The sequence below is a fragment of the Columba livia genome, chromosome 2 (assembly GCF_036013475.1).
Source record: "Columba livia isolate bColLiv1 breed racing homer chromosome 2, bColLiv1.pat.W.v2, whole genome shotgun sequence".
NCBI classification, from domain to species: Eukaryota; Metazoa; Chordata; class Aves; order Columbiformes; family Columbidae; genus Columba; species Columba livia.
Window position 1 is genome coordinate 135,562,059 of NC_088603.1, and position 26,318 is coordinate 135,588,376.

The 26,318-nt window shown below is 38.1% G+C and overlaps 2 long non-coding RNA genes across 2 annotated transcripts in view; one reads left to right on the forward strand and one right to left on the reverse strand.

Moving 5' to 3' along the window:
* Positions 1–2,245: 2,245 nt before the first annotated feature.
* Positions 2,246–26,318, reverse strand: part of LOC135578667 (uncharacterized) — a 57,181-nt gene continuing 33,108 nt past the window's right edge. Inside the window, exon 6 of the long non-coding RNA XR_010470663.1 lies at positions 2,246–9,736. This is a non-coding gene — a long non-coding RNA (uncharacterized LOC135578667). The remainder of the gene's footprint in view (positions 9,737–26,318) is intronic.
* The window catches only part of LOC135578668 (uncharacterized), a 34,356-nt gene continuing 12,533 nt past the window's right edge, over positions 4,496–26,318 (forward strand). The window contains exon 1 of the long non-coding RNA XR_010470664.1: positions 4,496–4,581. This is a non-coding gene — a long non-coding RNA (uncharacterized LOC135578668). The remainder of the gene's footprint in view (positions 4,582–26,318) is intronic.

The window sequence follows — 26,318 nt, forward strand, 5'->3', positions numbered from 1 at the left end:
TTCAGTTTGGAAAAACCTAATACATTTCAGGTCATATAGCTTGCTCCCTAAAGTGAGATATTTACTAATTTAGAGGGTGCTATCAAAAATAGCAAGAAATAGGTATTGAAAGAGATAGAAAAGTAGTGAGACCTTTCCTGGCACAATAATCTCTAAGGCTTTGACCCAGAAAAAAATCCTCTCTGCTTAATCTTGAATGTGTGGGCAAAATTTCTAAGTAAGATATCAGGAAAGGCAAACAGATTTCTGTGAAGGACAAGATCTTATTAACCTATCACCTTGTAATTTACTGAAATGCTTAGTTTATTTGAAAATATTCTTCCTTAAAAGCCATAGTGATTTTTATCTGCTAACTAGAGAGGGAGACAGAGCGTCAAACATTAATATCTCAACGACATTTTAATCTGACAGACCGGAATTATACTGTAAGTAAAATACAATTCAGGATTCTACTTTCATTTCCCTTTAGTGTAAGACTGACCTATCAGTTATCTCGGATGCAAATAAGTGCATTTAATAATAGTTGAAAAAAAAAATTATCATTGTACTACATAAGCATTCAATTAGTTTTTGTAATGTATTTTGAGATCTCCAGGTAAAAAAAAAACACTATCACAAACAAAAAGACGATGTATTAAAAAAAAATAAAAATCAAAACAATTTCTTGCAGTGATGACGTTTTGTCACAGGAATGACCATCCTCTGTGCCGCTTCCATATACAGTATTCAAATAAGGCATGCAGCTTTTTACAACAAAACTTTGCAATTTTCTAACATTCTGGATTTTATATATTTTTCTTATTGTAATTGACATGAACGTTCTTTTTCTGCTTAGTTGTTAGCAGTTGTTACAGTGCTGTAATCTGAAAAAAAGGTAAAAGCTTGCTGAATGGCTAAGTATCATATGTTAAATTATTTGTATTCCTTAATTACTGAAAATTATGTTGAGGCGAATGTACTAATCCAGAAGGCAAATTTAATGCAGATTTCAAATAGGGACAAATATAAAGATAACTGTTGGTGTTAAAAGATGTACTGTTGGTAGGAATCTTTGCATGATATGTCACTTCCAGTTGTAGTATCTTGGGTGCAAATATCTTTTGGGCATATTTAGATCAAGAGAGATCCTCCTTCCCCTCTACTCCACCCTGGTGAGACCACATCTGGAATATTGTGTCCAGTTCGGAGCCCCTCAGTTCAAGAAGGACAGGGAACTGCGGGAGAGGGTCCAGCGTAGGGCAACGAAGATGATTAAGGGAGTGGGGCACCTCCCTTATGAAGAAAGGCTGAGGGAGTGGGGTCTCTTTAGTTTGGAGAAGAGGAGACTAAGGGGGGACCTTATTAATGTTTATAAATATATAAAGGGTGAGTGTCACGAGGATGGAGCCAGGCTCTTCTCAGTGGCAAACAATGATAGGACAAGGGGTAATGGGATCAAGCTGGAACACAAGAGGTTCCACTTAAATTTGAGAAAAAACTTCTTCTCAGTGAGGGTGACAGAGCACTGGAACAGGCTGCCCAGGGAGGTTGTGGAGACTCCTTCTCTGGAGACATTCAAAACCCGCCTGGACATTCCTGTGTGACCTCACCGAGGCGTTCCTGCTCCAGCAGGGGGATTGGACTAGATGATCTTTTGAGGTCCCTTCCAATCCCAAACATACTGTGATACTGTGATACTGTGATATAAAAGGTATACACTGGATACACACACCAGAGACATGTGAACATTACTAAGAATATTAGATCTGAAACACTTTTCTTCTAGAGAAGCTTTCTTGCATCAAAGCTCTGTTAAGAGACGTTCTAACTTACTGTTTTAACTAATAGAAAATAAAATCATCAGAGTTATACTGAGTATAGCGTGGAAGTATTGCTGTACTTTTTCCTTAAAAAAAAAAGTGAACAGCTATTAGAGAGATTGTCTAAATTCACATAGTTTCGCACTCCAAACAAAGGTCTGTTTTCTATCTTAGCTTTTTTTTTTTTTTCCCCAGAGATTAGAATATACTGGAATTTTTGAAGATGGAGCACGTCCTTTTTGTCTTAATTTAGAAACTGTCGGATCAGCTGCCTGAAAATGAACCCATTAGATGGCAATGTCTTGATTGCAAGCACTTAAGTTCCCATATGAATACAGGTGCATTAGAGGTTCTACAAAATTAGTAAAATCCTGGAACAGCTACTGGTCCATCATGACAATATCCATATTCTAAAACAAAAATGGAGATCTGTAGGAACTGCTATGTGAATTTAAAAGCACTCTTCACTTTTATTAGTAGCATGTGACATGCATACATATACCTTGACAAACTTTTAGCTCTGTTGTCCCAAATATAGATGATTGCTGCACTTTCTTCTCATCATTCTCCATTTCTTGTGTCCATCATCTTCTTGATTTGGTCCACATACCTCTGAAGGAGTTAGCTAACTGTGTATTCCAGGAGACAACTGGTCTCTGCAGCTATCTGACCTATCACTCTTTCTCTCCATTTCCAGCACTTTCCACTTGCAGGGAAGCATCAAAGACCTGCTGGTACATACTTGGTATTTTTTCAATACTGTTCTCCATTAAAAAAAAAAAATAAAATTCTAATCAGACTGTGGAAAACATCCATCCCAAAGAGTAAGACAATACACCAGAAACAAAGGAAATCTCAGGGAACCAGTGAATCTCATGGTCCCACCTTGGCTCATATGTTATTAAGTTGCAGGAGCCCAGTGTTTGAGCTTCTCTAGATTAGGGATGGCTCTGGCTCTGTGGATTTTGGTCTCTGCCACTGCTACCAGCCCTTTTCCAAGAAAATGGGCAACTGTTTCCAAATTGTCTTGCATCAGCAATGTTTAGGTAATGTATCTCTATTTTATATAAGGTATACCTAGAGAGGGAATACATAATGAACTGTAGTGCTGAGGCATTTATCTTTGCAATACTGAAAGGGATAACATAAGAGCAATGTATAGTATCCATGAAGATAAATAACACAGCGAGGCATAGTATCATGTATAAAATATTCCCGACACTTTAGGTTTCATTGCATTATTAGATTTTTAGAAAGAACCATTTCCTTGGTTAGTTTCCAGAGCTAGCAGTCACAGAGGCTAATTTCAAATTGCTTGAGGCCTTGGAAACAAAGATGTATTTGTGCAAACACTGGCTTAAATGCCGATAAAAAATGTGAGCGGGACCCACCCAGCCTTGTAAGTGAATGATACACAAGACAGTTTTTCTCCTCACAAACCCTCATCTCCCACAATTTTTTCTGTCATGCAGCAGAATTTACAGGCTGGCATTCAAAATGGCAAAAAATATTACTCAAGAAAAAGTATAGCTATCTAGATAGACAGACAGGTAGCATTCTGTATTGAGCAGGGGTTTTATTTATTAGCCTGTGAAGTCCTTCCTCTTTACTTATCTCCACTGACATCTGCCTTGGAATACATTCCAGAAGGGTGTGGGACCAAAGTATTAAGTCCACAGCAGATCAGCAAGGACAGTTATGTGGTTAGGTGTTAATGATTTAATTAATTTGCGTTGCTTAGCCTAAAAACAAGGAGCCTGGAGGGAGAACGTGGCAGTTACTAGTATACAAATCACTACATAAATTTACAATAAGAGACAGAATAAAACATTCTTCATGTTCACAGTAAACGGAAGAATCTTAAAATACAGTGAGGAAGGTTCAGGGTAGATACCAGGAAAACCTTTGTAATGTAAAGGTAGTAAAGTATGAGAACAGGTTACTGGAAATGCTGTGGAATATGCACTAGTGGAAGTCTGACGTGAATGTTTATCTAGAGGTAGCGAAAGTGCAGTAAACTCTGCTTTGGACCAGTGAGATAGACTGTGTAACCCTCTAAAACCCTTTCAACCCAAGGATTTTGTGATGTGCTAGAAAGTTCTACAAAATAAATATATGCCTAAATGTTAGTAAGAAAGCAGTATAAATATAAAATTAATCATAATAATTCAGATACACATCTTGTCCTGGAACTGTTAGCTTTTTTTTTTTTATATTATGGTACCAGCTGGCTATAGCATGATAGTTTATTTATCCTATTTAGAGACAAATTATTTATTTTATGGTTAATTCAGTATGTAGACTTTGGACCCTGTGGAGCAGAGTTCAAGCCCCTGTTTGCAACATAATCTGTTACTTCAGTTAATCACTCGCTGTGGCAGAATGCAAACCCCCCTCTCTCCTCCTCCCTCCTTCAGTATGGAAGGAGTAAGCACATCTCCCTCTCTCTCTGCTACTTGGGGCTAACAGCTTCTTTTGTTTGGCCCCAGAGCACCCTGGCCAGGGCCATTAGGAGAAGGGAGTGACGAGGCGCCAGTGAGCCACTGGGCACCTGTGGCCAGTATGGGGGATGTTTGGAGGCTTCAGGGGCACCCACAGCCAGTGTGGGGGTGCAGAGAAGCTTCTAGAATGCCTACAGTCAGATCTGATCAGCCAGTATAAAAACGGGATTCTTGTCGAGACTCCACCCATTGTCGCGGGTCTCTCGGAGCACAAGCAAGATGCTGTCACCGAGAGTCCCCCTCCCCGGGATGGAGACTGCGCTTGCCTTGCCGCCACGGATGTGAGTAAAACTTCTCGCAGGACTGCGAGTATATTTATACTTTTCGTGCACATATGCACGTGTAACTTTCCATGCTCCATATGAGCACGTGTAAAATTAATCCTTACAGAATCACGGGTGTATTTTCCTTCGGTGCACATTTGCACATGTAACTTCCCATGTACATTTGCATGCGTACTTTCCGTGCTTAATACAAGCACGTGTATAAATTATTTCATCGCACAATCGCGAGTGTATTTTTCTCCCGTGCTTCCACATAAGCACGTGTAATATTCCGTGCACATTTGCACGTGTAAGTAAATTAGCCCTCGCAGGACTGCAAGTGTATTATAAATTTACCCTTGCAGAATCACGAGTGTATACTTCCCATACTCACTACGAGTACGTGTATCTCTTTAAAAATAATCCCACACCGTGTTTAGGCAAGTGTGTACTTCTCCGGGATTCAGGGATGGCTCCAGCATTGTTTTGAGTGAAGCCACGTGCATGCACTCTGTGGACCACCTGTTGTATTAGTTGCTGCCCCTTAATAATTTTCCTCAACTGATATCCGAACCTGTATTTAAGTCACTTTTGGAGTGCTAAAACCCTGTTTCTCACCGGTTTAATAAAAGTTGTTTTGGACCCTGTTGTCCCTTAAACTAACCTCGGGGTGCCTCCGTGACACTCGCTATCCCTGAACCCTAATCTTTCACCTGTAAAAGGAGAACAACATCTCTCCCAGACTTAAGTTAGTTACTGTAAGAATATGTGGAATGAAGAATGGAAACCAGATGCTTCCAGGTGTGGCCAGACACTTTAGATTTCTTTAGATAAACAAGCACCCTGGGAACAGGTAGGAATTAAGACTAAAGTCCTCACTGCCTACCAAATTATGCAGGCTTTTTGTTTGCAGGGTAGAGTATATTTCTTCAGTTTCCTAACACAATGTGCATGTGGGATTGTAGTAATGAAACTAGGGCTTTTTCCAGATAAGAAAATTTGAAGGATGGCTAATCTCTTCGCTTCCAACAGATGAAATAAATTATATCCACCAGTGTAGTAGTAGACCACTTATTTTAATCAAGCAGCATAAGATGAAGCTGGAATGATTTGTACACTTCATCAGAAATAAAAGGCCAGTCTTAGTATATGTATAATGTCATTACACTTTAGTAGTTTCCAAAGGCAAATCAAATGTTAACTTCTCGTTTGCTGAGTAGCATTACAATGAAGATTAGTTATTTGATACTTCACGACAGCAAGTATGACATATGTAGAAAGTCACTGAACCCTGAAAGTGTTTTTGAACCAAATTACTCTATAGGACACTAGTTTTCTGTGAATAATACTTCTCAGCCAAATATTATTGGGGTTATGTCTGCATAATTTGTATGCACCTTTCCGGTGAGAGGAGAATGAGAATTTAGGAACAGCATGGAATAAAAAACAAGCTTTCATGCCTCTAAGAAAAACTCTTCCTGAAATGGTCAGTGTCACCTGCCTAAAAGTTTCAGACAGGCTCTTTATTCACGATCACTCATCACAAAGCTTGCCAACCTGGAGTACCAGCCGGTGTTAGACTCCCACTGCCTAGAGACTGTAATGACCTATTAATTCCTTAAGTTCATTCACCTGAAAGTGTAAGAACTGAATCTCTCTTCCTGGGGGGAGCAGGCTATACCAGGAACTCAGCTCAGACTGTCTTTGATCTTACCTGCAAGGTGATTGATGTGCAGCACTCTACATAGGTGAGTGCTGTCTCTGAAAGTCCTTCTCCTGGCTCTTCTAGCCACAGTACTCACTGACAGAGTTTCTTGGTTTAGTTCACTGTCCTGTGAGCTGAAATTGGCTCTCTTCTTTCTTTTTGGTAGTGTTAAATGTTGGTTATTTGAGGATTTGTAGCTGTAAAGCACTTTTTAGAGTGTTCCTTTTTCTCGCTTATGGTTAGAAGTGGTATATGTATTTTTAACTAGGAGCTATAAAACCTATAAAAAGACACAAGGCTTAACCTTTTAGCTGAAATACAATAAAAAAAAAAATCTGTCTTAAAACCGTTATTAAGAGTTTGATCTATCTTTCTAACACAAGATTATTAATAAAATATGTCTGATCATGAAGATTTGGTCCAAAAGCAAAACATAATATTTTTAATAACTACATTTGTTTCACTGCCCTCCCCCAAACCACCAGACTCTTTTCCCAGACTTCACAGAGATAAAAAATTGAACACTTCTATTTGACTGTAAGATTTGTAACTTATTCTGGTTTTGATGGACTTAACCATTTGCAACTTTCACTTGGAGTTTAACACATTTCAGGATGTCATTATGAGTCTGACATACAGAACAGATATAATAACTTTTCTTCAGTGATACTCAGTCTTGGAGCATATTCAGTGACTGCTGTCATATCTGGACCCACAGTGTGAGGTAGATCTGTTTGCATATGTCACAAATGCACACTCATGCCTACATATGCACAGAAGCCAACCCTGTAGAGAAGGTTGGATGACTCACCTCTAGTGCTGCTAATTTTTTTGCCTGCTAGGTTGGATACAGGGGCCTCTTCTTGTGCAGAGACTTCCAGGATTGTTGTCATCATCCTTTGCCTCCTCTCTCTTTCTCACAGTCTCTTTATTCTTTTTTTTAATCTATATATAATTCACATTAGGTAGTTCATACATCCTTCTTGTTTTGTTGCACTCATATGTTGCTGTTCATGCCATCCTCAAGTTATATGAAGACATGTCCAGAGACAGATTTATTAAAATGTCTTTTGGTAAAGTGAGACAAACAAGTCTGGTTCACTGTCTGCATGCTACAATACTATAAGATCTAGATATTCTTCTGAGCTGGGAAAATCTGTGAAGCAAAAAACCCCAAAACTGCACTTAAAAGTGATATATGAATCTCTACATAATGTATAGTCTATTTTGACAAGAACCATCCAAACAATTTACGCCTTTTGGTACGGTATTGCATAAACCAAATATTTCTGCAGGAGTTCATAAATAAAAAATTTGCATTCTGTCTTCACAAAAATAAAGAACAAAGTTAATTCTGTCTTAAAGTCTAACAGGTTGAGGCTAAGAGAAATTCCAATCCAAAATCTAACACAGTTCCTCAGGTTTAACTGATTTTTTTTTTTCTGTAAGTCATTGCATTGAAACCCAGGGAACTGAATGGGAAAACAAATGGTAGAATAACATGTGTAGTTACCCCAGAATCAGGAACATAACTCATACCCATAATCTTCACTTTCAATTCACTATTTTGTCCCAACAGATCACATGCATCCATGTGAATTTTGTTCGTCTCTTAAGATTAATTTCATATTCTCTGTAGAGAAATATACTAATAAAATATGTCTCCACAGTTGAACACGCAAAAGACCTAATTTTATAATCTTTTGAATGAGCACGCAAGTTTAATTTTCTTTCAATTTGTTTGTTCACTGCCAAGCAATCTTTTGGTAGATGTCCCATGACATATTTAAAATACTTTGCTACAACATTAAATATTTTTATAGTACCTGAATATTGGTGGTGTAATATTATATTCTCATTTATACGTTTAGATAGTTTTCTTTCTCACAGTGCTTCAACACATCCTTATTTGTTTAGCTTTTTCTGTAGGATGTTAACAACATCTTCATTTAAGAAATCTTTTGACAAGTCAGGTTCCAGAGATACTCTCTTCTGTATTTACATTTGCACTGGGGACATAAGTATTGCCAAAGAAAATTAGGAAACAAATAAAAATGGTCAACTGTGTAAATAAAAATGGTCATCTGATTGTCTGTGAGTGCTTATTTCTGCAAGTTTCACCAAGATGTTAACTATAAAACTATGATCCCATCCAGGCCTTGATGTATGGGCTCATCAGAAAATTCAGGGATGACAGGGATGCAAGGAAAATTTAGGATCCAGCAGAGCTGGTGTTAGGCAATCAGATAAAAGGAGACTGTGATTCCCTAGTATATACTCTTTGGAAAAGAATTAATGAACCTGGGCAAAAAAAGCACTTATTCACTTAAAGGAATTAAAATGTTCTACCCTAAATACAGCTTCCTTATTATGGCTTTCAGCATATTCAGGGCCTGATATCAGAGTAATGATGACATCACGAACTCTATTACACTACAATGAAATCAGACTGGTTTAACAAGGGATGTATGGAACCTGCGTTATGGGAATTTTAGGGACAGATTGTCAATCACCTCTTAGGGAAGATGAGTTACCTGTGGGAAAACCTCAGAGTCTGTAAGAGAGACCTCTGTAGATTAATACGTTATAGACTGAGCTGAGAAGTCAGTTGTGTGTTCTGATACTGCTGCAGGATTTAGACACTCTCTTGCAGTCCCCTATAGCTCTATGTCCTTTGATGCTGTTGCTTATGTAATGCTGTGGAGACTACTTCTCAAAATCTTTCAATCTTTCTCTTCAAGTAAGCACCTATTTCCTCATGCAGTCTGGTTCCTGGCACTACAGCTTCAAAAACTGTGAGATTCCTAAAAGGAGGAATTTTGAAAAACAAAATTACTGAAAGGTTGTCCTACAATACTGGCCGGCAATTGAGAACAACATGCAAAGATGTAGTCCAGGACATCCTTCAACAGAGCTTGGGAATGGAAAAATTCCATGCAGAAATATCTGGAGCTGTACATCTCAGTGACAAGTCACCCATTAAATAAAAGAGCAAATAGTAGAAAGGAAGCATGAAACTTGCTGAACTACAAGTGATCAAAGGCTAACCCTGTAAGCAGCTTTGTAATCCACACCAGTTCTGGCTGTGAAATTGTTGGTTCTGCTCCATTTCCCTTGAACTCTAAGATTGGTTTACATATGCTGACAGTGCAGGCTGTAAGGTCAGTAGGTGGGCAGGGGTATCCAGGTGGGCAGGGCTCCACATGTTTTGAAGACCTGTGCACTGCATTCCATGGCAGAGATTGGACTCCTGATCACAAGTTCAATGAGTTCTTCTTTGAAGGCTGTGGAGCCAAAGTAAAAATCCAGGCACTTGAATTCAAATTTCTAGCACAGAGCCTCACCCAATATGAAGTTTTGAAGTTTCTCCAAGCATTTTCCTTGAACCTAGCTTGATGCCTCAGGTGAAAAATGACATTAAGCCAGATGGTATAGCTGTACAAGCTGTATGAGTAAAAAGAGAGAGTCCTAGGAAAAAAAGAAAAAAAAAGGCAAATTTAAATGCTGAAGAGTAAGAATTTAAAAAAACAAACAAACAAAAAACTAAACTACACTACAGAAAGCTTTGAGCTGTACCCTAAGTTACGAGTAAAATTCAAGCTAGTGGCTGAGAAGAGCTAAGATGATGCAAGAATGCACAGGGAGTGGACAGAAAGGGGTGAGGGATGCCACTATACAGTGGCTAAGATAGAATGTGGACCTCCCCACCACTGGCCATGTATGCACTCACCCTGTGAATGTACCTACATTTCTCCTTAGAGGAGAAATTTTAACTATACAGAATATTATAGTCTGACAGGTGGATCACTTGATTGAAGCAATGCTTGTCTCCAGTGACAGCAACCAATGAAAGCAAGATAAATATGTGAGTTGGTTGTACTTCTGACAGGTACTTCTAATTCCTCTCTTTGAAACATAGATACAGGTGTTTGATTTCTCAACACAAAAGGCAATCACATTACAAAACAAAGATGAATGTGTATCTATATTTCTAACATGCAGGTGCTGAAATATTTCTTTCTCAGTGTGAACATACACAGTGTTTGAAGTACAGCTAGTTGCAGCAAGTTGATGGGTACGAAGCAAGAGAAAATGGTAATTCATCAGTCTTGCCATTCTGCAGACTCAAAGCAGAGCAGCAGCTGCTAACAGATGCTTTACACTATAAACCATTATTTGTGTTCAGCCTCTTCCACATTCATTGCTGAGGAATGGAAAGTTTGACGTTGCCACTCCCTGCACCCTTCTCACAGTTTAAATCCCTCTTGTGGCTCTGTTACACTCAGTGCATGCTGAACTAGAAAGTACAATATAGAAGCACAGGTGCAGTGTGTGGTGAAATATGACAAAAATTGACAGAAATCATACAAGCAATGAGGAGGGTGTGGTTCATCTGCCACAATGTGGACAGGTCAACATTCAACAGAAAGAGTGAAGGTTGTGGTTTCACGTGCACAGGGGTGACATGCTGTCTGAAAACACAGACTCTGATGGGATTTTGTGTGAAAGAGAGCAGAGACAAACCTACCCTGGTCACCAGCTCTGCATTAAAAACGCGAGATGAAATGCAGACATTACCATACACTGCTGCAGGTTTCAGCAGCCCTATTCCTCTACAAATGAAACAGCAGCAACACTTTTTAACCAGCCCTAGACTTAGAAATATTTGTCTCTGCACTAGTCTTGATTTTTAAATAAAAACAACGCAAGAGATTTAACAAATCAAAGAACGACGGAGGGATGTAATAAGTAAGAGAACATTTTAACATAGGTTTTTTTGTGGTTTCAAATAAGCTATTAAGCCTTTATTTTTTTCAAAGTGAAATACATTCTTGTGAAAGTTCTGTCTGTTTACACTGCCCTAGGATAGGAAGTAATTTCATTCCATTAAACATTTATTTCAGTGATATACACATTTATATAAAAACAATAAAACATTTACTAAATAATTGTTGCTAAATAATTATTACAGAAAAGGTCTTACAAACAGCAGCAGATTCAAGAGATCAGGAATGAAAAAAGAAAGATCATTAGGCTAAGTAGAAACAAGCTGCATGAAGCAGCAGTTTAAAGTGGCCCTCATAAGTGTAAAAAAATTAAATATTGGGTTCATATAATCTAGCCAACAATTCAGTTCTAGAAAAATAGTTTGTAAATTAATTTGTATACCAATGGAAGGACATTTATCTTCAGAAGCACTGACAGGACAAATCAAGTAAATGTATGTCAGGCTGCCTTAAATCATCAAGTTTTTCATTCAAGTTAATAATAGCTATTTTTCTGAATAAAATTATTCATAGCTGTAAGCAATACTAGATCACAACTCAGGACAAACAACCTACATCATAATGGCCATTACTGAACAATCATGATTTTACAAATGCTTTTGATTTTGTCTTTTTTGTCAGAAACTTTCAAGATTCAGAACAACAAAGTGTCTGACTGCCAAAACTAAAACCAACCAACCAACCAAAAAAAAACCCTTAAATAAATTCACATGAACATAAACTACCTTAAAAATAACCCCCCAAAAAGCACATATTTGGAATGAACTTACATTCTACTATTATCTCTTCTTTTTCTTAGGACATCAATATCTCTTAGGACTCAACATTTTAGGTATAATGCAATTAAGATGTTAAACCTGGATGAATAATTTAGTTTATTAGTTAATGACAGATTGGTAAACTTTACTATGTACACTTAGCTAGACATCTCATCATGTAAGTCCTTTCTTATCCAAGAGTAGAATTTTCCATTACTGAAAAGAAAGAGACATTTCTTGTGGATATTGCGGTTGAGTCTCTGAATATCTGAGTTCAATTTTCAGACTCTCAGGTGCATAAATCTGTATTGAAGACTTATAAGAGTTATACAGTTTACCTATTTCAATTTAGACTTCCTCAAATGAGAGCTACCCAGGCTTTGAAATAATGTTCAAGCTGCTGTGACCTTATTTATACTATCTTCATTTCCATTGCACTGAGGTAACTAAGGGAGTACCTTTGCACAATATTAAGCTGAAGTACTCTAGGAATTGTTTTCCAAAGAATTATTAGAGTCTTTCTTTGTCCTTCCTATAATGCACTGTTGGAACCTTTGGATGCTAACAGAAGACTACAGGCATTAAAGTGGCCTTTCAGTGCTTGTGTTAGTGTTTCATTTGTGATTAGCTTATGCTATAAAAGAGTCAACTAATTTGAATTAAAACCACCATTTTATTTGATTGAGGGTGTGTGCTTGTGGGCATAGGTTCTTGGAATGGACACAAACTCTTCTTGGTGGAACAAACCTACCAGTGCAGCCTCAGGCAATTATTTAATCTCTTCATATCCCAATAACTCCATTTGAGAACTGGACATTATCATTTTTCTACCCCACAGTTTATATGCCTGATCTGTTCTAAATTCTTGTAAGACCAAAAAATCAGCTGCTATAAATAGGAAAAATGTTCTAATTCAATTCAGCAGTTTTTACATCAGGCTTTGAAACACAGGGTCTTATGTGTGAGAAAACAGTCCAGTACATTAGGACCTGTATATTGATTCAATGTGTAGCAGCTTATGCATTGAAGATAATAAATCACCTTCATGAAGAGGTGAAAAAAAGCATTTTCAGAATGTTCTTTACCTTTTTTCCCTGTAAAGAGATAGCTGTTTCCCTATGTCCAGGAAAGACAAACCACTGTGTCAGTTTTAGCAATGCTCAGTTCAAACTATCTACAGGAAAGGGACTTGATTCGGCATTGAAAACTGTTGCTATACAAAGTGTGCTGCAAGAGAGCAAAGCTTGTTGTGTCAGTTCAGTATCTATGCAACTGAAAAACTGCTAGAGGGAATTAGCAACCACTGCCTAAGTGAAACAGATAATACTTTAGACCCATTTGACTCTAGATATTGGAAAAGTCACTGCTGTCACCCCCCATAAAATATTGCAAACTCAGGAACACTTTGTCTAACCTTGGGTTTGTACCTGCCATGCAAGAATAACATTATCAGATAACAGCAACCAGAGGTGAAAGTAGTCACCCAAGTCCAGAATGTACATATTGTGTATACTTTTAGTGTTTATTTATTAGTTCACTGCCTAAATAGCTGTAGTTTGCATGATCACAGCTACAATACACGTGTAGTCAATACCACTCAATCCCACTGTTTCTCTTCCTTTCACATGATTACAATTGAGCCATTTATCTGTAGAACTGAGGATGGCTTTTCATATCAATATTAGTCAGCTCTACATGTGTGCTGGTAACAAATTAGAGTTACTAATGATTGATACACACCTTGTTGGATTCCATGTAAGACCTATATTGACTGTTGTGTAAAAAACCATCAAGTTTTGGCTCTTCTACTGGTGCCACCTAAGGAATTGTATGCTACAGAAGAAATTCCTCTTATTAGGTTCCAAGGACATAAGTTTGTACTTTGTGTTCATTTACTTTTGGGAACATGGTTAGATTATCTTTAATCTCTGCTCTGTCATTATTGTGTAGTAGACTCACTTATGCTTTCCTGGGTTCTTTCTATTTATACAGCTGAATAACTTTTTGCTATTTGTTTAATTTTCTTTACAAAATCTGGCTCAGACTTGAGCCCCTAAACATAATTGCATTGCTGAGCAGGACTTTTTCCTGTTCCTGGTAGGGTGTCTACTTACTCCTGTGATTTGCTTTGTGGTTTTTATTCATCCAGTGAGATCTGGAGCCCTATCCTAAAATTTCTCCCAGAGCTCAGAATATAAATTCCACAGTTTTTTGTCCTTTTTACACAGTAAGATTTCAAGCCTCCAGTTGCTGCTCCTTGATCTTTTCGATGCAACTGGCTTCATAGATCTTAACATTCTCATCCCAGATGGCAGCTGCCATGATATTTCCTCAGCAGTCAGAAAAAAACTTCTATCCACACAAGCAATCAAGAAACATAGTACCTTCTAACAAAATGCAGACACCAGCCCATCAGTCACCCAGCTCATCTTGTACAATCAGCTTCTTTGCATTGCCCATTTACCCTAGTCTTAGGAGACTTGCCTAACAATATTATATTTGTCCCATCTAGACTGGCCTCTTTGCTAGTTTTGGACAGATTTCATTAATATCAGCCTGTCACTGTTCAAAGAAGGATCCACAGAACATAACTGAAGTCTGTTGTATACTTAATAATCCTCTTGTGAAATTAATTTACAATATCTCCCTTTGTGTTTAACAAAATTTGGAACTCCCCTCTTCTATACATTTGACCTTTAAGGTATAAAATTAATGGTATTTATGGTTTCAGTGTCCTGTCAAAAAACACATATTTTTAAATTCATGTTTAAATTCATGTCATCAAATAGAGTCCTTTCTATCCATATACACCCTATCTGTAGTGAAAGAAAACAATTAATCATGCTAACAAACCACTGACCCATTTTCCTGACAATCCCTAGGAAATAAGTAATAGGTTATAATAACTTAGGTCATGTTAGGAAAAGAGGTCACATTAATCACCTTTGGATGCCCATCACACTGTGACTACTTTTCATGCACACCCTGCTATGCATCAGGACTGTGCTTGAGATGACTCATTCCTTTTCAGTCAGCAGCTGCTTGCTGACCTTTCTGACAAAAAACCCTAAGTCTACAGAGTGCTGCTCCCTTCTATCGATGCCAGTTTCCCAGAGAGCTGTCACCTGTTCTTCATTTGATGAATGTTTCCTTCACCTCTTCCCGCTCTCTTTTCAGATTTGCACATGCAAGACTATATGCCTTGTATATGGAGGGTACAGTACTTGCCAGCTGACCCCCTGGCTCAGTTCCATGCTCTCTGGCACCACTTCAACACCAGTTAACGTTCTTTTGGCAGCTCAGCCTGACGTTCTTATTGGTGAATCCCTCTCACTCCCAAGAAACAGTGAGGCCAGAAATTATCGTGGCTGCAGCCAAAACAATATACAGAGCAGCCAGGAGTGGACTGACCCTTGGTTGTTTCAACCACTGTGTAACATGTATGAGTTGATGTTTTGAAAATGGATGCACATTGGGCCATATGGTGAGGGGCAAATGTCACCTCCCAGGCATTAGAATCACTAGAACCACTCAGAAGTGATCAGCACCAGGGTCTTCAAGGTCTGAGGTGCCACAGCAATAGTATGTGTTTAGATGGACAGAGGGGGGTTCCAGTGCTCTATAATTTGCATGGAGGGATGGATATAACTGCTATGATGAAGAACTATTCTGGCAGGAGGAGTACTAGAGGCCAAGCTTTCAAGCTTCACCTTTACATTCATTCTATACCTGCAAGGATATCTTAACTTCTCCAAATAATTGAGACTAGGCTATGAACTGACAGAGTTGCTTCACTCTGCAAGAGAACAGTAGAAAGGACAGCTGAAGAAGTGCCCATGGTGGAGCACTGGAACAGGCTCCCCAAGGAGGTGTCACAGCCCCAAGCCTGACAGTGTTCAAGAAGAGACTGGACAACAGCCTCAGACACATGCTGTGAACTGTGGGGTTGTCATACGCAGGGACAGGATTTGGACTCGATGATCCTTGTGGGTCACTTCCAACTCAGGACACTCTATGATTCCATGATTCTATAGCAACAAAAGAAAAAAGTTACAAGGCATTTTTAAGAAGTCTTCTAGCTGTGCATACTGCTTCTTGGCAAAAGTACTGAACAAATATTGCAGCCAATCTTTGTTAAAATGTCACAATCTTTAATGCAAATGAGTTTACTTAGTACACGACCTCACAAGAAGCACAAAAGTGGATTATTGACTCAGAAAATAAACCTATTAAGCTTTAAAATGCAGCAAGGACATTAAAACAAAACAAAAAATAATAAAAAACCACTGTAAAAATTTCATTAGAAACAGTACCTTCTTAAAACGTAAAAATTTTTGGACAGTAAGTACTGCAAAGCTTTCATTATCAGTGTCATTCTTATTGTTTATGCTGTATAATTATGTTTAAGACTAGAAAAGTAAACGAAAACTACTCAGCGAATCCATTAAAACAGCAACATTATCTGAAAAGCAAATTCTAATAATGCATAAATTTAAATCTCATAATAACCCCATAATAGGAGAAAAACTATTATTTCAGTATATACAGCATTGGCATAGGGTGTAATTTAGCTAGAATCCCACAGCTCTGTCGGACCAACCAATGCCCTGAGTGCCTTGATAAACTACGAGAACAGATGCATAATAAAATATCTCAGACAGCTTGCTAAAGTTTCATCTGCCAGTGGGACCCACTTGGTACAGCCAGAGCCCTTTGCCAAGTCTGCTTTCTCACACTGTATAGATGGCATTGCTCCAGGAGCAGCTCTCATCTTCTATCCAGCTGCTACTGGTACACACAGTCTAAGAAAGAGAGTTTTTATTATTCATTAATTACAAAGGCCTGCAAAGAACAATAGGACCTACTAACTGCTCCTTAGCAGGTCGCTCAGCATTCTTAAAAGCCCACTTTTCTAGAGGTGGCAAAACTCAACTCTATTCATTTAGACAGAGAAACTGTTCAGGAAAAAAATGAACCTTGAGCTCAAAACAATTTGAGGGCTCAACATTAGAAATCAGGCTTAGGGTTTATTATACCCTAAATTTTAGCAGAAAACTCTGATATTGTAGAAATACTGATTTTACTGTGGGTCGTTCTTTAAAGTATTTGACTTCTCTGGCTATGATATTGCAATTTTCTTTAGAAGGGTTTTTTTACATGTACATATCTATTGCAGAGCTTAGCTCCTCACTCAAATTGCTCCTCTAAAACTAGTCTAACCTGAGTGAGTCAGGCTGTGAGAAGATATTTGAGCTTCAAGTGTGTTGGATCTGTTGTCCTTGGTCATGTATGTCTCCGTGATTTCTAGGAAGTAACCCCCACAGTTCTGTTCATTGCAGCAAGCCAAGTTTTTCTGTCTTTTCTGTGCTGAAATATAGTAGGAGGACTTTTCTGAAGTTTCTAAAGGGTATTTTGTTCTCTGCGTTTAGCTTGGAGAAAAGAAGGTTCCAGGGAGACCTTAATGTGGTCTTTCTATATTTAAAGGGGGCTTGTAAGAAAGAAAAAGACTTTTTACTAGAGCCTGTAGTGACAGTACAAGAGGCAATGGTTTTAAACTGAAATGAGGTAGGTTTAGGATGGATATAAGGAAGAAACTGTTTATGATGAGAGTGGTGAGACACTGAACAAGTTGCCCAGAGAAGCTGTGGGTGGCCCCTCCTGGAAGTATTCAACACCAGGTTGGGCTTTCGAGTAAACTTTGAAGATGTCCCTGCTCACTCAGGTCCCTTCCGACACATTCTGTGATTCTGTGAATTCTGTGATTATATGGTTCTATTTCTTTGCGAAAAGTCACAAAGGACTAGCAACACCAAAATACCAGCTTCACCTAAAGACCAAAATAACTTTGCTAAAAGTACTTTCATTAAGACATTGAATCCTTTCTTTTCCTCCATGTCAGCTGTTGCACATTCACAGTGCTGCTTAAGAAAAAAAAATAAAAATTAATGGGGTCTTTGCATAAGCCAGTAGTCACACAGGGAATCAAAGTTCTCAAAAAGGACAGTCGGTTCCAGACTAAATGGTGCCACGAGTCTCAGTTGCAAAGGTCCTTGCAATGGCCCTTTCCAATGGCTTGGGTGACACTCTCCAAACCACTGTGCTGATGAATCCTTATGATGTGGAGGTTTGCTCCATGCACTGCAGTAAGCAGCCTCTCAGGATTTATGCTGTGATGACATGGTTCTGCATGCTTGTTACTGGATTACATACCTATTTATCATGAGCCCTCCGTTTTGTTGTATCCCACAGTTGTCCTTCAGATTCGACAGTCTCATGTCTCAAAAATTTGCAGATTCTTTTGATATTTTTAATGCAAGTCACGCATAGTTTGCATGTTTTTAATATTTCTTCATTAATGTTCAGATTATTTCTGCCATATCTGGAGAAAGTATTCATCATTCCATTAGTTTGGAGGTTTATTTTTATTGAAAACATAATAAATATTGTCATAAAGTGAAGAAATAATGGTGTAAACATTTATAAATCATGATTATTTATAGACATTCCAAACTTATTATTTTAAAATAACTCCCAGGAAGTAACAGAAATTCTTTTGACATTTTATATTAGTAAACAATTCTCTCTCTCTTATGTTGGCTACCAAATACATGTAAATAGTATAACTGTGAAATGAACTCTTTAAACACAATACATTAACCAATAGCCTTTTGCTTAAGTAATGAAATTGCATCCAAATACTCCACATTTCTTACTGCAACAAATCACCACTGTACAGACACTCTAACTAAAGATTGTGCATGCACACCTATTTCTGGATAGGCATCCTAAAAAAATCCAGCTTGGATTTCTGTTTAGGTGTACCTTACTGCATTAAGCAGACTGATTCCATATTTCATGGGTTGGGTTTTGTGAAGTTGAGATGTGCTAAAGTGGATAAAAACTGTTTCACTTTTATAGATCATGAGTACGGCAGGGTTTTTTTGTGATATTATTTTGATCCTAGGGTGAAAGACGGTACTTTCAAGTTTAGTCTGGTGAATTTAGTGAAAGTTTTGCATCTGTAGTGAGCTTAGAGTCAAGATTTCTGGACTGTGGTTTGGGAATCTACTTAATTATCCATAATTTTTAATATTTTTCAGCATTAGCAGGTTGGATTATGGTTAAAATGAATGATGTTCATAAAAGATCTTTAAAATATTTTTCACTTAGTCAAAACTGAGATAATTTTCAAACTGTGCAGTTTCTCCAGTCAGCTATCAACAGACTCCAGAAAAACAAGTTTTAGAGCCTGAATATCAATGAAGAAAAAGTTCAGAAACAGTTGAGAAAAAAGAAATTAGTATGGGACTTTTTCAGCACAAAACCAGACATGTCATTGATATTTTTATGTCGTTTTTATAGTAAGTTGCAGAATGAAGCCAACCAATCTGCAAAAATTGCACACACACTGTAAGTGATCAAATATTCCTTCTATTACCTGTACTGTTTGATCTCACAGTCTAGAAGAGAAGCAGAACTGTATTTAATGACTCCAGCAGCCAGAATTTCAATTTTAAAAACCATCCCCAAGCTCCATTGTTCTTTGAAATACAAAACCCCCATCTCGTTTTCCTGCTCAGAGAGCTTGAAACGGATGACGGCAGGATCTTTGCATTAAATTGCTGACAGGTAGCCGGTTGCCTGGATTCCAGCCAGGAGCCAAATTCACAGAGGTCAGAGGTGAAGGTGAATGTTATGCATCCACAGACAAGTCTTAAAATAGCCAAATGCAGAAAAGAAGGTTTTCAAGAAGCAAACTCCACAGGATGTCAGAAGCAGACATTAGGGAGTAGGGAATATATGCTTAATCCCCTTGTACTTCTATGTCAGCTTTAAGTAAGGAGGTTGAGGTCTGTAACTGAAAACTGTTTAAGGATACTGTTAAGTGACAGAAATACTGGAGACATTTTGTCAACATCTCGATTACCAGGTCCACAAAAATAAATTATTCATGGGTTCCTCATGTGCTGTGTCATCATCATGAAATGGTTTTGTTAGTACTGGCTTTACTGTTTCATTTCTTGGGATGAATAGCAGATTCTTCACTCCCACAAGAACATTCACACTTTCTGTTTAAAAGAGAAGCTGAGTTTCATCAGTGTAATTAAAGTAGCATAAACATTTATTCTTTTGGAATTTCATCTTGTGTCCATGTATACTCCTATGATGTGGCAGTGAGGGATAAAATAAAACAGAAGCCAAAACCCCTTTAGTTGCTCTTACCCAGTAAAGTCTCACACACGTTAATGGGGGAGAGATAATAATGGAAGACCATGCAGAGCTAGTCAAGAAAAGAAGATAACTAAGTCCAGAACAAGAGAAATGGCAATAAAGAAAGGTCATAAAATTACTATAGTTAATAGGCACTGAATGGGGCAATAAGGAATCTGGATATCTATAGAAGAAAAGCAGGATAAATGAGCAAATGCTTTCACCAATATTCTGTGCACAACAATTGTGCTAGAGTAGAGCACAGCAACTCTGATAATAAGGAGTTCACCAACATTTCCTGTTTAGCTTTCCTCCCTATTTTCTCCTGCTTCAAAAGATAGGTGACACCAATTTATACTAGTTTGAACCTATTCCTGCTATATCCACTCTGAAAGTAGCTTATTTAATTTGAAATGCAAAGCCATTTCACATTCCAGCACCTAAATGTAGATAGTGTAAGAAGTGAGCCATTTGCAGTTCAGGTGGTAGGTTGTGTTTTCATAAGTGTTTATTGATAGGAAAGAGTTTGTATATATTTCTGTCCTAGCCAGTCATCTTAATTTAAAATTTCAGTTATAATATCATTTGTACAGCCATCCCTGTTTTATGAAGATAAACTTTATTTCCTGAAACTCCCCAGTGAAGCATTGTGTTTTCATAACTGAGGTATCTTGATTACATTTTGTAAAGAGGGATTTCTGTGTCTGTCATCTTGTAACATAAATCACATATCATGTATGTATGCATCATTTAAACTCACACAGGTTTATGGCATACCGTGACAGCTCTTTCTCTCTAGAGTCCACTAGCAGTTTGATAATGGTCTTAGACCTTGACAGTAGAGCCTTTGGGCAATTGACCTATATGGGACATGCACCAGCAAATTACATGGATGGTAAATAAGGAAAAAAACCCACATATATGACAAAGACAGATCTTCCTTTCTTACTAACAGAAGAAAGTGGAAAAATTGTCCCCAAATACTGATATACAGAGAACTTAGAAGAACTAAAAAGCTGTTTATAGTGAAGTGGCAAAGTCCTGATGGAAAATTGCTTTGGCAGCATGTGAGGAAATGGAGAAGTGAACAAAAGACAAAAGAAACAGCATATGTAAAACTTCCTGCCTGCATAAAAATCCTGCATTGACCTTCTCGTCTCTATAGAAATTGCAAGTTAAATGTTTTTCCCTCAGATTTATCATTTTAAGTGATTACAATTTGTAAAATATTTCCAGAATTGAGTGGTCTTTTATGCTAAAAGGCCCACAGCATGACACCAGTATGAGAAGGGTAATTGCAGAAGTGCCATTGCAAAAAGGCATTGGTAAAGTCTCACTTGGAATATCACATACTGGGCGAATCATCTATACTCAAGAAATATAAAATTGAATTGGAAGAGGAGCAGAAACAAACTATAACCTTAAGTAAAAAGAAAGACTTACAATGAGGTCTTACAGATATTGGGTTGTTTAGCCAAGCAAAACAAGAGGTGGAAGAGGATATGAGGACTCCAGAAATATGTCTTTGGATAAATATCAAGGAGAGAAAGAATGGCTCAAGCTAAATAGAAGCACTAACATAAAATCAAATTACTGTAAATTGGTCATGAATAAATCTATTCTGGAAATTCCTAATACCTGAGTAGTAAAATTTCTGGAGTATCCACACGGGCTATGGGAAAAAGTGAAGGTAAATTTGGTTTAAGATTAACTTCAGTACATTTATTGAAAGAGATGAGTAACAAAATATCTGGGGCTAGGAAGATTGTGTCTCTTCAGTCTCCTAGACATCTGAAAGAAGGCTGCAGTGAGGTGGGTATCAGTCTCTTCTTCCAAGTAACAAGTGATAGAATGAGAGAAAAAGGTCTGAAGTTGTGCCAGGGGAGATTTAGATTGGATATTATGAAAAAATTATTCATGGAAAGGGTTGTGAGGCATTGGAGCAGGCTGCGCAGGGAAGCAGTTAAGGCACCATCCTTGGAGATGCTTAAAAGACACATAGATGAGGTTCTTTAGACACTTGGTAGTTCTTGGTTAGTGGTTGGACTCGATAATCTTGAAAGTCTTTTCCAACCAAAACGATTCTATGATATTATGATTCTGTGTCCTCGGACACTGCTCCTGGGCTTCAGCTGCCAGTACAGAGAAGTTTTTCTACAAGATCTGGATAGTATTTTCCAGACCTATGTAGATTTTTCAGCTAAGTTACAGCATCCCAAATGGCATTAGGTGACCGTGTTTAAGCTTCCGAATCAGGCTGTCAGCATGGGCAATCAAACTTCAGACACATCATGTGTTATGTAGGCAGAAACATACTCTAAGTACCTGGATCCTTCTGAGCTTGCATTGAATTTATAATGTGTTCTCAAGACTTTTTACTTGTCACATTTGGAAACCAGGGAGGATTTCCCTAGGTGAATGCTCTAGTTTCTAGGGGAGGCAGGTTTTGCTTTCAGCTTTGGAGCTAGAAAGGTTCACCATAGCTAAAGAAGATCACAAGATACGTTTGAGGGCCATAGTGTAATATGTTGCTTCAGGCTGGTGTGAAGGGTTAAAGAAGATACTAATAAAGAGTTTTACTTAAAAGGTCTTTTTTCTCTTGCCTTTCTGTAGAGAGAGGAAAGTAGTCAGTCTTTGAGCTAATTTTGTTTAACATATACTATGCTAGTCCAGAGACTGGAGACATTCTCAGCTTCTCACTCATGCTTCCCATGGCACTGCTGTGACACTTAGACTTTATAAGAGTATAAACTCAATACAGGCTGCTGGAGATGCTTTGCAATATGGGGTATTAGGTACACATGAAGTCTCTGTAGCCTTTTGAACTAGAGATTTTACATTGGTTGCCCACAGTTCTGCGTGTTCTGACCTGGATGAACCAGACAGTCAACAGATCATGACTTAGACTGTCTCTTCCAGCCATATGCTCCTATTTTTATGTCCATAACAGCATAATAATCAATTCTGAATGCTGAGAGACCTTGTATTATGCTGCCCTGAATTTTCTGTGAATTCTAGCAGTACATATTTTTACACTGGTTAGCTAGCTCCTGGACATCTTTTTCCATGTGTCAGAATAAATAATTGTTATTCTAATTTAGATGTTCAGTGGTTTTGCTGTGGACCAGCTATATTCAGGAAACATTTAGATGTCAAGATTTTTTTTTTTTTTTTAATAAAAGTCACATACATATTGGATATACTTGGAAAATTCTCAGGAAGGTGTGCTGCTAAAGTTGCATATTTGAAAGTATCTAAACAACTGTAAGTATAAACTACCAGTGTGCACAGATAATGTAACCTATATTAAGTGGTGAGCATTGTAGGTGCCATCTGAACATTCAGTTGTTTTACCAGAGGCTCCTATGTGATTATGAGGAGATAAGTATAACTGGCCAGGTAGTAATAAAAAGCAAGAAATATATAACACTGAGAGGAAAAAAAAAGAAAAAGAAAAAAAAAAGCAACAGCAACAAACACCAAACACTTCAACATATTTAATTTCTGGCAGATTAGTGGGAAAATGCATACCTGACTAGCTTTTCCCAGAAAAGTGAAAACTGGGTTCTCAAGATCTTGGTCCTCAAGCTCAGAAGTCACCTCAGGAGAGGAGATTTTGGAGGAAGGGAGACAAAGCTACCTCCTGAGACAGCAGCTGCTTCAGGAGGGACTGTATGTGAAACTGGGTTGTCACAGGAATCCAATGCTGATACAGAGCATCTTTATGGGAAATGGCCCAGTTTAGGATGGGCATGAGTTTACCAGGGAAAGTGAGCCAGCACGTGTAGCCGTGATGCTGATGCACAATCCTCTTCACCTGGAAGCAGATCAAGATCCCAGTGCGGAGAACTGTAGCTATTCTTTCCTGTATCTGTCATTAGTCACAGCTCCCACCTAAGACCTGGCAGCTGACTCCGTGAGAACCAGGGCAAAATCAGCAGGCTAGCTACAATCACGGGAAGGAAACCAGACGTGTACCAGCTACCACTTCTCGTATTTTAGTTTGTTGCCCTGTTGCTGGGGAAAAAGGCTACTGGAGCTGGAACAAGAATACACAGGTACAAATGTTTCTCTCTGCTCTGATATGTTTTAACCCGTCTTCAATGGTAGTTGAAAGCTCTCTTCAGCCTTGCCCTGACATGAGCTAGAACTTCTCACTGAGGTCCAACAGACCTTGGTTACCTACATTCTGGTGCTGAGCTGAGATGGAGACCCTCACTGAATTCATATGTCTCGGCTTTGTTGTTGACATGCCAAATCTGAATGCAAATTTAGCGTGTCAGCAGGTGTTTTGGTGACTGAACTCAGTACTAAAGTTCAATCATAAAACTGTTGCAACTTTCCCTGACACAGAGAAGTAGCACAGATGATGTCTGGAGAAAACAGCTACATTTGACTAACAACTAGAGATTGCTGAATTGTGTGTAGGAAGATTACAGTGTATTATATGGATTATTTTATTGCTGTTTTCTTATGTCATGTGGTGTTACTGTGAATAGCAACTTGAAAAGGCTGTTGAGTCACCGTCTGTTCCTGCTTGTAGCTCCCAAGAGTAGAACAGCATCTATAGAACACAACTTGAGCTTTCTGAAATAATCCCATCTTACTACACAGGCATTTGATATCTAAGCACTCTTCTAAAAGTGTATGAGCCACTGGATTCAATTCCAGATGAGTGACCTCCTCTAAAGTCACATTCAGATTGGATAGTGGTATGGGTAGAAGGACAATATACTTTATTTCAGAAGTCCTTTTAGCATGGTTTTAGCAAAAGACTAGTAATATTTCTGTTAAAAAAGTTAACATCTCTTTTTTTTATGTATTCACTGTATATAAGTTTTGGTGACTCTTCAAGAAACCTGGTAATACCTCCTTCTGCTATTTTCTTCATGGTAGTTACATTACTTTTAGAAGATATGATTAAAGAGCTTGTCTTTAGCATTGCTTCCAATTCTAACTAGAGCTTTAATTATATATCCACTCCAGAAAAATCTTCTTGTATCTCCTGAGAATATAAAAAAGTAATTGGCCTTTTTGTGCATTCAGTCCACCAAAGCACTATCAGGTGCTGCCTTGCACCATGTTCTGGTCAAAAGAGGTCCAATAGAAGAGTTCCCGTCCCTTCAGAAATACAGAAACAACCAAGAGAGCTCAGTAAACACAGACTGGAGTTAGAATAAAGTTGAATTTCTGGAGGTATTCCTCCTTTCTCGAATCTAGAAAAATGGGAGTCAGAGCACAGGTAGGATCTTCGTTCCTGACCTGCTCTTTCAGTTAGTTCATTCTGGGTTTTCCACAACTTGAATTTTCTTTCTCCTTTTTCATTGCCCAAGTAGGTTCAGCTTGTGAACCCTGAAGTAGTTCTTACCTGCTTATTACTACCATACTAGAGTGGGACCACTCAAAAGGATAACAAATAAAAACAGGTAAAAGAAGGGCCACAGTATGGCTGTTCTTCCTATACCAACTAAAGTCAATAGAAAGACCTGCACTGACTTCCTTACATTTTAGTGAAGCTGGAATTTCATAGTTTGACTTTGGAAACTAGGGCAAAGAAAACAAACTGTAACTCAAGATCTGACAACACAATGTGAAACAGCAGGGGGATCAAATGCAAAGCTGAAAAACTCTTTGAAGCACAAAGAATTTGTACCCTTGACTTAACTGCTCAGATTTAAACATATTTATAGCCGTATTAGACATCATATGTGGCAAATTCCTTTCATCCATTAATAAAAATCAAAATCAATCATAATTTAAAAAAGTAATTTCTTATTCCATTTGGCAGATCACTGAGCAACAGGTTATTTACACAAGTACCATCATCTCAGAAGTCTTAATTTCTCAAGTGCCACAGTTGTCCTGTACTTTAGAGAACAGTTATCCTCTAATTTAGACCTTCACGGTACCACTTTCCTCAGACCTATGTCCCTGGTCTTACTGCTTTGCCAGCTGATGTTTACATGAGTCAGCCTAGGGAATAAAAAGCTGATTTCTGGGAGGCAAACTTATGGAAGACAACTGATGATTAATCACTCAAGTTTGTATGTGTTATTCATTAAAAATGTTCTTAAGTCACTACAATTGTTCTTAATGAATGAATCTCACAACAGCCAAAGCAATGTTCACGAGACAATGACAGGATGTACTTTGCAATGCATGGAATTGACATGACAGAAAGCAATCTTCTAGGTTGCAGCAGCATCTAATTCTGCTCATTCTACAGAGTGATAAAGGGTTTATGTTCATTGCAACACAAATAAGCACAGAGAAAAATAAGAGGTGATAAGGCAT